We start from the raw sequence: 9,538 nt of genomic DNA, 5'->3' as shown, positions 1-9,538 counted from the left end.
GATAACTACTGGTCCACACAAAACACACAAGGGGGTCTGTACCAGTAAAATCACAGGAAGGAAGGACAGGATATGCTGCCAGAATAATGCGGGGCGTTGGGACCCCTTATGTACGCCTACCCTAGAGAGATGTCAAACTTTTGGGATTACAGAACAATACAAGGAGCCCGGGCTACCACTTGTGATTGACTGCTACTGGGGTCCCCTCCACACCCCCGCCACTAATGGTTTCCATGACACCATCTTCCCTGGCACGTGAGCCACTGACCTGCCCCACCATGACAAAGGGACCTGCTAGTGGGCTGGTGTTCACCCGTTCTGGGGATATATTGTATGATAACATGCGTCATGGATTAGTGTTAGTGGTGCTGAACCTGGCCAACACCGCCCTGCCTGCTTGGTCTTCACCACAAGCCCAACAGTTATACCAGCGCCTTCTAACACAGGTATTGCAACAAGGTGCAGATCGTAGCAGGGGCAGATACAGACAGGAAAGCCAGTGGGTATGGCAACATAAGAGGTCTTTAGTTTATGATGCAGTGACGGCCTTTAACACCGGCACATCGGTTGTTAACATCGTTGATCTGGCTACCATAGATCAGAAGGTCTGGGATCTGTGTCCCCGCATTAAAGCCATCTTAAAAGAGCAGAACAAGAATGCAGGCCAAGCATTAAATGAGGACCAGATATTAACCGTATACCTCCAGGATATAGCTACTGTATTAGAAACACATGAGCAGACTATAAATAAGTTAATTAAAGAGGAATACCATGCCTCACAGCAGGCAGCAGCAAACGACGTTTGCAGCACATATGGGAATTGGATAGTGGAGCAAACCTGAGAAAACTTGGAACAGATGCAGGCGGTGGAGGTACCCCTGTGGATTACCAACCAACAGTTAAAAGAGACACTGACTCGAGGTCATTCTGGGGCGGGTGCGCCCGAACATCTCTTAAGTAGCCTCAATATGACAGTTTGTGAATTCTGAGCCATGGTACAGGTATACCCCACGCAGGTCGAATGCAAACCAGACAGGGGGAGAGGGTTCCTGGGTTTAGTTTTGGTCATCGCGGTGACGACACCAGAGACACAAGGTCGGGAGGTATATCAGGTACAAAATATTGGTATACTATAAAATGGCATACATATATCTTACCACAATATGTTGCCTAACGCAGTGATGGTGAAATGAAACCGGATGGTACCAAGCTATAATCATGTGCCCACATGCAATCAGCCAAAGCCCGCAAGCCCAATGTGGTTTCAATAACACGGGCATGGAGATTAACTGCACCATGGAGGCATTGGATGCAGCCTCAAAGCCCACCCAGGTGGCATACGCCGGCAAAGGTGAATACTGTGTAACGACCAACTTGGAGATGTTTGCGTATGCCAATCTAACTTGCGACATCCCCAGTCCAGAGTTCTGCTTCACACCAGCAGTTCTGGTACGGATTGAACACGAGGAGTTGGTGGACATACACCAGTTTAATATTACCTCTTGTTCAGTGTCTGAAGACATCAAGTATGGATTATAGAACTACATCAACACCTTTGGGTATCCTATACCCCCACTGCCCGAACAGCTGAGGCAGTTGTGGAAGGAGATACAGCTCTCAAACAAAAGGTGTACTGTATTCTGCAACAACGGAACACGGATTTGAAGAAAGACATCGACGCGATGAAGGTGACCATATGGGTGGATGGCATTTGGGACGGGGACTAAATATACAGATCCATCCATAGATCCGACTGATTTCACATGTATTAGTCGTGGTGCAGTTAGTAATTGTCCTGACCTTGTTATGTATGACATGCAGGAAATGTAAATGGACTCGGGTGAAACAAATTTTAAAACAAGTGGTTAAAACTGTTAATTCTTGTACTGCTCCTACTCCAAGCATTTCAGATGATGGTTTTAACATATTGTTGGAAAATCAAGTGTGTGAATAATGAAGCAATCGTATAATGAATCGGGGAATGCCTAAATGTTAATTTTACTCATCTGATGCATATCTGGTGCCTCGACGGGTGGCCACCCAGACAGGATTCACACCAGACCATATGCAACAAATGTGTGGCCTACCTAGAATAGCCAAAGGCCTGGGGGGGGGGGTGGAAGTATCGAACAATTTGAGGGGCTGGTGGTTACAGGAAAACCTTCAACATTCGTGCTATTTGATCTGGGAAAACCTATATGCGTTTCTGACATACTATAAACCCACCAGCTTATCACAATATAATAGCTTAGAGAGCACACTCTCCAACCCCGCCTCAAGGGTCCTTTCCGGGGGTTGGAAGGTGTGACTGAAAGGTGCAGCTTGTTTTCAATGAATTCTGGGATACTTGAATATGTTAACCCGCTATTTACCCAGTGTAGGTTTAGCTGAGTGAAGCACATTTGCAGACTGCAAGACGCCACTTCACTAATCAAACTTTGGAATGTGTGTGTTCACAGCCTCAGTCGAGCCATTGTCTAAACACGGCCTGTCCTCCCAGGAGATGAGGGTACAATTAACAACCAACGTTGTACCAGTCACAGGATACATGAATCACTGCGGCCTTGTAGCCATCCTGCTTGTTCGACAGATAAGGATAAAACATGTTTTCTCAAACTGTAAACTATGCCGACAACGGGGAAGTGATAACAGCAGGCATGTGTGGAGTAGGATGAAACAAATAATATCGGTGACTGGCATGGTCAGAGGGTACACTAATTCAAGGAGTGGGCCCGACAGTTGAGTGACTAACCACATAAACCAATAAAGATTAACTGTTGTGACACTGTTTGTACGTGTACGCCCCCATTCTGTAGTAGGTGGGCATTGCTTATAGAATTGTATAACTTGAATGATCCGCTATTTGTCCCTCGAGAGTGCACCACTACCCTAAGGAAGCTGTGTGGCTCTCCCTTGTGCACAAGTATCTCTTAGCTGTTTTAATAAACTCTGAACTTGTCCTCAATTCCGTTGGCGTCTGGGTTTTCTCCAAATTCGAATCTGACACTGGTGGTGACACTTCTCTAACATTACTGGTGATTAACCTACTCTACAATTTCTGATGGAGTACCTGCTATAACATTACTGGTAGTACATCTACTATAACATTATCGGTGGTGATTCTAATCTAACATTACTGGTGGTGACCCTACTCTAACATGAATGGAGGTGACCTTACTTTAACATTACTCGAGGTGACTCTACTCCAGTATTACTGGTGGTGACGCTACTCTAACATTACTGTTGGTGACCCTACTGTAACATTGCAGGCGGTGACCCTACTATTATTTTACTGCTGGTGACTCTACTCTATCATTACTGATGGTGACCCTACTCTAACATTACTGGTGGTGGCTCTTCCCTAACATTACTGGTGATGAGCCTACTCTACAATTGCTGGTGGTATATCTGCTCTATCATTACTGGTGGTAAAAATACTATAACATTATTAGCGGTGACTCTAATCTAACATTACTGGTGGTGACCCTACTCTAACATTACTGGTGGTGACCCTACACTAACATGAATGGAGGTGACCCTACTTTAACATTACTCGAGCTGACTCTACTCCATTATTACTGGTGGTGACCCTACTTTAACAGTACTGTTGGTGACCCTACACTAACATAACCGGTGGTGACCATACTCTAACATGACTAGTGCTGACCCTACTCTAACATTACTGGTGGTGATTCTACTCTACAATTTCTGCTGGTTTACCAGCTCTAACATTGCTGGTGGTTACTCTACACTACCATTACTGGTGGGGACAATAATTTAACATTACTGGTGGTGACTCTAATCTAACATTACTGGTGGTGACTCTACTCTAGCATTACTGGTGGTGACTCCACTCTAACATTACTGGTGTTGATGCTACTCTAACAAGAATGGAGGTGAATCTACGCTAACTTTACTCGTGGTGACTCTACTCCAGTATAAATGATGGTGACCCTACTTTGACATTAATGGTGTGACTCTACTGTAACATTATCTTGGTGACACTCCTCTAACATTACTGGTTGTGGCCCTACTCTTAAATTAATGGTGGTGACCCTACACTAACATTACTCGTGGTGCCTCAGCTCCAGTATTGCTGGTGGTGACCCTACTCTAACACGAATGGAGGTGTCCCTACACAAACATTACTCGTGGTGACTCGGCTCCAGTATTGCTGGTGGTGAACCTACTGGAACATTACTGGTGGGGTCTCTACACTAATAATGCTGTTGGTGATCCTACTCCAACACTACTGGTTGTGATCCTACTCTAAAATAAATGGGGGTGACCCTACACTAACATCACTCCTGGTGCCTCTACTCCAGTATTACTGGTGGTGACCCTACTCTAACATGAATGGATGTGACCCAACCCTAACATTACTCGTGGTGCCTCTACTCCAGTATTGCTAGTGGTGACTACTCTTACATTACTGTTGGTGACCCTACTCTAACATTATTTGTGGTGCCCCTACTCTAACATTACTGCTGCAGACTGTAATCTAAGATTAATGGTGGATACTCTGCTCTAACATTGCTGTCAGTGACCCTACTCTAACATTATTGGCGGTGATCCTACTCTAACATTACTGTTGGTGACCCAACCCGAACATTACTGGTGGTGACTCTACGCTAATATGACTGGTGGTGTCTCTACTCTAACTTTACTGGTGGTGAACCTACTCAAGCATTACTGGTGGTGAACCTATTCAAGAATTAATGGTGGTGACTCTATTCTAACCTTACTGGTTGTGACTCTATTCTAACATTAATGGTGAGGACGCTTCTCTAACATTACTGGTGGTGACCCTACTCTACAATATCTTGTGGTGTATCCACACTAACATTACTGGTGATGAATCTACTATAACATTATTGGTGGTGACTCTAATGTAACATTATTGCTGGTGACCCTACTGTAACATTACTCGAGGTGACTCTACTCCAGTATTACTTGTGCTGAACCTACGCTAACAATACTGGTGTTGACTTTTCTCTAACATTACTGTTGGTGACCCTTCACTTATATTCCTGGTGCTGACCCTACTCAAAATTACTGGTGGTGACTCTACTCTAACATTAATTGTGGTGAACCTACACTAACATTATTGGTGGTGACTGTATTCTAACATAACTGGTGGTGACCCTACTCTAACATTAATGGTGGTGACCCTACTCTAACATTATTGGTGGTGACTCTACTCTAACTTTATTGCTGGTGACCCTACTCTAACATTGCTGAGGTGTCTCTACTCTAACATTACTGGTGCTGACCCTACACTAACATTGCTGCATGTGAACCTGCCCTAACATTACTCGTGGTGACTCTACTCCAGTATTGCTGGTGAGGAACCTACTGTAATTTTACTGGTAGTGACCCTACTCTAACATTGCTGATGGCGTCTCTACTCTAATATTATTGTTAGTGATCTTACTCTAACATTACTGGTAATGGAACTAATCTAGCATTGCGCTCCGTGACCATACTCTAACATTACTGGTTCTGACCCTACTCTAAAATTAATGGGGGTGACCCTATACTAATATTATTCATGGTGCCTCTACTCCAGTATTGCTGCTGGTGAGCCTACTCTAACAGTACTGGTGGTGACCCTACTCTAACATGAATGGAGGTGACGCTACCCTAACATTACTCGTGGTGACCCTACTCCAGTATTGCTGGTGGTGTACCTACTCTAACATTACTGGTGGTGACCCTATTCTAACATTACTGTTGGTGACCCTACTGTAACATTGCAGGTGGTGACCCGACTATAACTTTACTGCTGGTGACTCTACTCTAACGTTACTGATGGTGACCCTACTCTAACATTACTGGTGGTGGCTCTTCCCTAACGTTACTGGTGATGAGCCTACTCTACAATTGCTGGTGGTGTATCTGCTCTATCATTACTGGTGGTAAATATACTATAACATTATTGGCGGTGACTCTAATCTAACATTAATGGTGGTGACCCTACTCTAACATTACTGGTGGTGTCTCCACACTAACAATAATGGAGCTGACACTACTCTAACATTACTGGTGGTGACCCTACACTAACATGAATGGAGGTGACCCTACTTTAACATTACTCGAGCTGAATCCACTCCATTATTACTGGTGGTGACCCTACTTTAACAGTACTGTTGGTGACCCTACTCTAACATTACTGGTGGTGACCATACTCTAACATTACTAGTGCTGACCCTACTCTAACATTATTGGTGGTGACACTACTCTAACATTACTGGTGGTGATTCTACTCTACAATTTCTACTGGTTTACCAGCTCTAACATTGCTGGTGGTTACTCTACACTACCATTACTGGTAGGGACTCTAATTTAACATTACTGGTGGTGACTCTAATCTAACATTACTGGTGGTGACTCTAATCTAACATTACTGGTGGTGACTCTACTCTAGTATTACTGGTGGTGACTCCACTCTAACATTACTGGTGGTGACACTACTCTAACATTACTGTTGTAACCCTTCTCTAACATTACTGCTGTTGATGCTACTCTAACAAGAATGGAGGTGAATCTATGCTATCTTTACTCGTGGTGACTCTACTCCAGTATAAATGATGGTGACCCTACTTTGACATTAATGGTGTGACTCTACTGTAACATTATCTTGGTGACACTCCTCTAACATTACTGGTTGTGAACCTACTCTTAAGTTAATGGTGGTGACCCTACACTAACATTACTCGTGGTGCCTCAACTCCAGTATTGCTGGTGGTGACCCTACTCTAACACGAATGGAGGTGTCCCTACACTAACATTACTCATGGTGACTCGGCTCCAGTATTGCTGGTGGTGAACCTGCTGGAACATTACTGGTGGTGCCTCTACGATAACATTGCTGTTGGTGATCCTACTCCAACATTACTGGTAGTGACCCTAACCTAACATTAATGGTGGTGACCATACGCTAACATCACTGTTGATGACCATACTCTAACATTACTGGTTGTGATCCTACTCTAAATTTAATGGGGGTGACCCTACACTAACATTACTCGTGGTGCCTCTACTCCAGTATTACTGGTGGTGACTCTACTCTAACAGTACTGGTGGTGACCCTACTATAACATGAATGGATGTGACCCAACCCTAACATTACTCGTGGTGCCTCTACTCCAGTATTGCTGGTGGTGTACCTACTCTAACATTACTGTTGGTGACACTACTCTAACATTATTTGTAGTGCCCCTACTCTAACATTACTGCTGCAGACTGTAATCTAAGATTAATGGTGGATACTCTGCTCTAACATTGCTGTCAGTGACCCTACTCTAACATTACTGGCGGTGATCCTACTCTAACATTACTGTTGGTGACCCAACCCGAACATTACTAGTGGTGACTCTACGCTAATATTATTGGTGGTGTCTCTACTCTAACTTTACTGGTGGTGAACCTACTCAAGCATTACTGGTGGTGAACCTACTCAAGAATTGCTGGTGGAGACTCTATTCTAACCTTACTGGTTGTGACTCTACTCTAACATTACTGGTGGGGATGCTTCTCTAACATTCCTGGTGGTGACCCTACTCTCCAATATCTTGTGGTGTATCCACTCTAACATTACTGGTGATGAATCTACTATAACATTACTGGTGGTGACTCTAATGTAACATTATTGCTGGTGACCCTACTGTAACATTTATCGAGGTGACCCTACACCAGTATTACTGGTGGTGAACCTTCGCTAACAATACTGGTGTTGACTTTTCTCTAACTGTTGAATCCGTGATTCTTAAAGTATGATGTTTTCCAATAACTACACGGAGGCTGTAACTTAACAATCAACAGCTGTTTACTGGAGTAGGGTAGTCTCAAGACTGACAGTGCAGAGGCATGCTCAAGGCTTATATTCAGGTGTGGTCACTGCCGATACTACAGTATACAGGAGCTGTAAAAGTAGTTCTCTCTTAAAGGTACATACACTACAATTCCTCCCCTTTTACACTAGCAGTACCCATAATGTTCATATAACAATTAACACTTTAACATGCACATTAAACAGAAATAGTCCATTTATAGATTTAGTTTTTGGGGCAGCTTCCTGATCCTTTCTGGATAGCGCCTTTCCTGAGGTTCTTGTTCTTGGTGCGGAGGCAATTCGTCGGTTAGTTCATCAGTTTCCACTGCTACTGTTTCTGAGGTAGATGCTACCGGTATGTCGGTTTCATCCCCAGGTACGCGAGACATGGGGTTGACTCGTTCCTGTGACGCTAAGATCTGGTCGACGTGGCATCTCACAATGTTCTCCCTGACATCCACTGTGTACATTAATGGCCCCTGCCGTTTGCATATCGTTCCGGGTTGCCATTTCTCTGTTCGGTAGTCACGGGCCAAGACTGGTTGTCCTACATTGAAGCTCCTTGTTGGCTTCTCATTGATGTGCTGGAGTTGTTTATCCTCAACATTTCTTCGCGCAGTTGGTCTGAGCAAATCCAGACGAGATCTCAACATTCGGTTAAAGAACATCATGGCCGGGGTCTGATTGGTAACTGCATGTGTCGCATTTCTGTAGGCTAACAAGAAATTGTCCACCTTATGCTGTAGTGGAATTTCATCATTGCACATGGCCTTTATCGCCTTTTTAAAGGTTTGTACGAACCTCTCAGCCAATCCATTTGTGGCTGGATGATACGGGGCGGATGTGTAATGCCTTACCCCATTCCTTCTCATAAATTTCCGAAACTCTTCGGGCACAAACTGTGGTCCATTATCAGAGCAAATCTGCTCTGGCAGGCCGTTCCTGGCAAATATGGTCCGTAGGACTGCAATCATTTTCTCTGTAGTGGTTGAGGATATTTTTATCACCTCAGGCCATTTCGAGTGCACATCCACTGCTATTAAGACCATTGAGTCCATGAATGGACCAGCAAAATCAATATGCACCCTTTGCCATGGAGAGGAGGGCCACTCCCATGGGTGTAGAGGGGCATGTGGTGGTGCATTTTGGACCTTCTGGCATCCTGAGCAGCTCTTGGTTAGGTCCTCGATTTGTTGATCAATCCCCGGCCACCACACATAAGCCCTAGCAAGGCTTATCATTTTCACCCCTCCCAGATGACCTTCATGAAGCTCATTGAGCACTCTTTCCCTTAACTTGGGTGGAATTACCACTCAGGATCCACACATCACTGTCCCCTGGCATACTGAGAGCTGTTCTCTTCTGGATGAGAATGCTGGCAACAGTGAGTCGCCATGTGTTGGCCATCCCCTCACCATCAAATCATATACCCGAGACAGTGTTGGATCATTGCGGGTCTCCTTCTCTATATCCGCGTTAGTTACTGGCAATCGTTCAATTATTGACGAATAAAATATCTCGATCGAGTCCACTGCTGGTGCTTCCTCCACAGTAGGCAGTGGCAGGCGTGATAGCCCATCAGCATTTCCATGCTGTTTCGTGCCTTTATATTTTATTTCATATTGGTTCACCCCTAGAAAACGGGACAATCTTTGTAACCGTTGTGCAGTCATCACCAGAGCGCCCTTCTTTGGATTAAAGATG

General features: G+C 44.5%; 1 pseudogene; it reads left to right on the top strand.

The window, feature by feature from the left end:
• The first annotated feature begins 1,278 nt into the window (after positions 1-1,278).
• Positions 1,279-9,538, top strand: part of LOC147092679 (uncharacterized) — a 38,707-nt pseudogene continuing 30,447 nt past the window's right edge.

Source organism: Somniosus microcephalus, unplaced genomic scaffold (assembly GCF_052327205.1).
Source record: "Somniosus microcephalus isolate GS21.2 unplaced genomic scaffold, FLI_Smic_1.0 unresolved_chr2, whole genome shotgun sequence".
Taxonomy (NCBI): Eukaryota; Metazoa; Chordata; class Chondrichthyes; order Squaliformes; family Somniosidae; genus Somniosus; species Somniosus microcephalus.
This window is presented reverse-complemented; position numbering and strand designations above follow the sequence as displayed.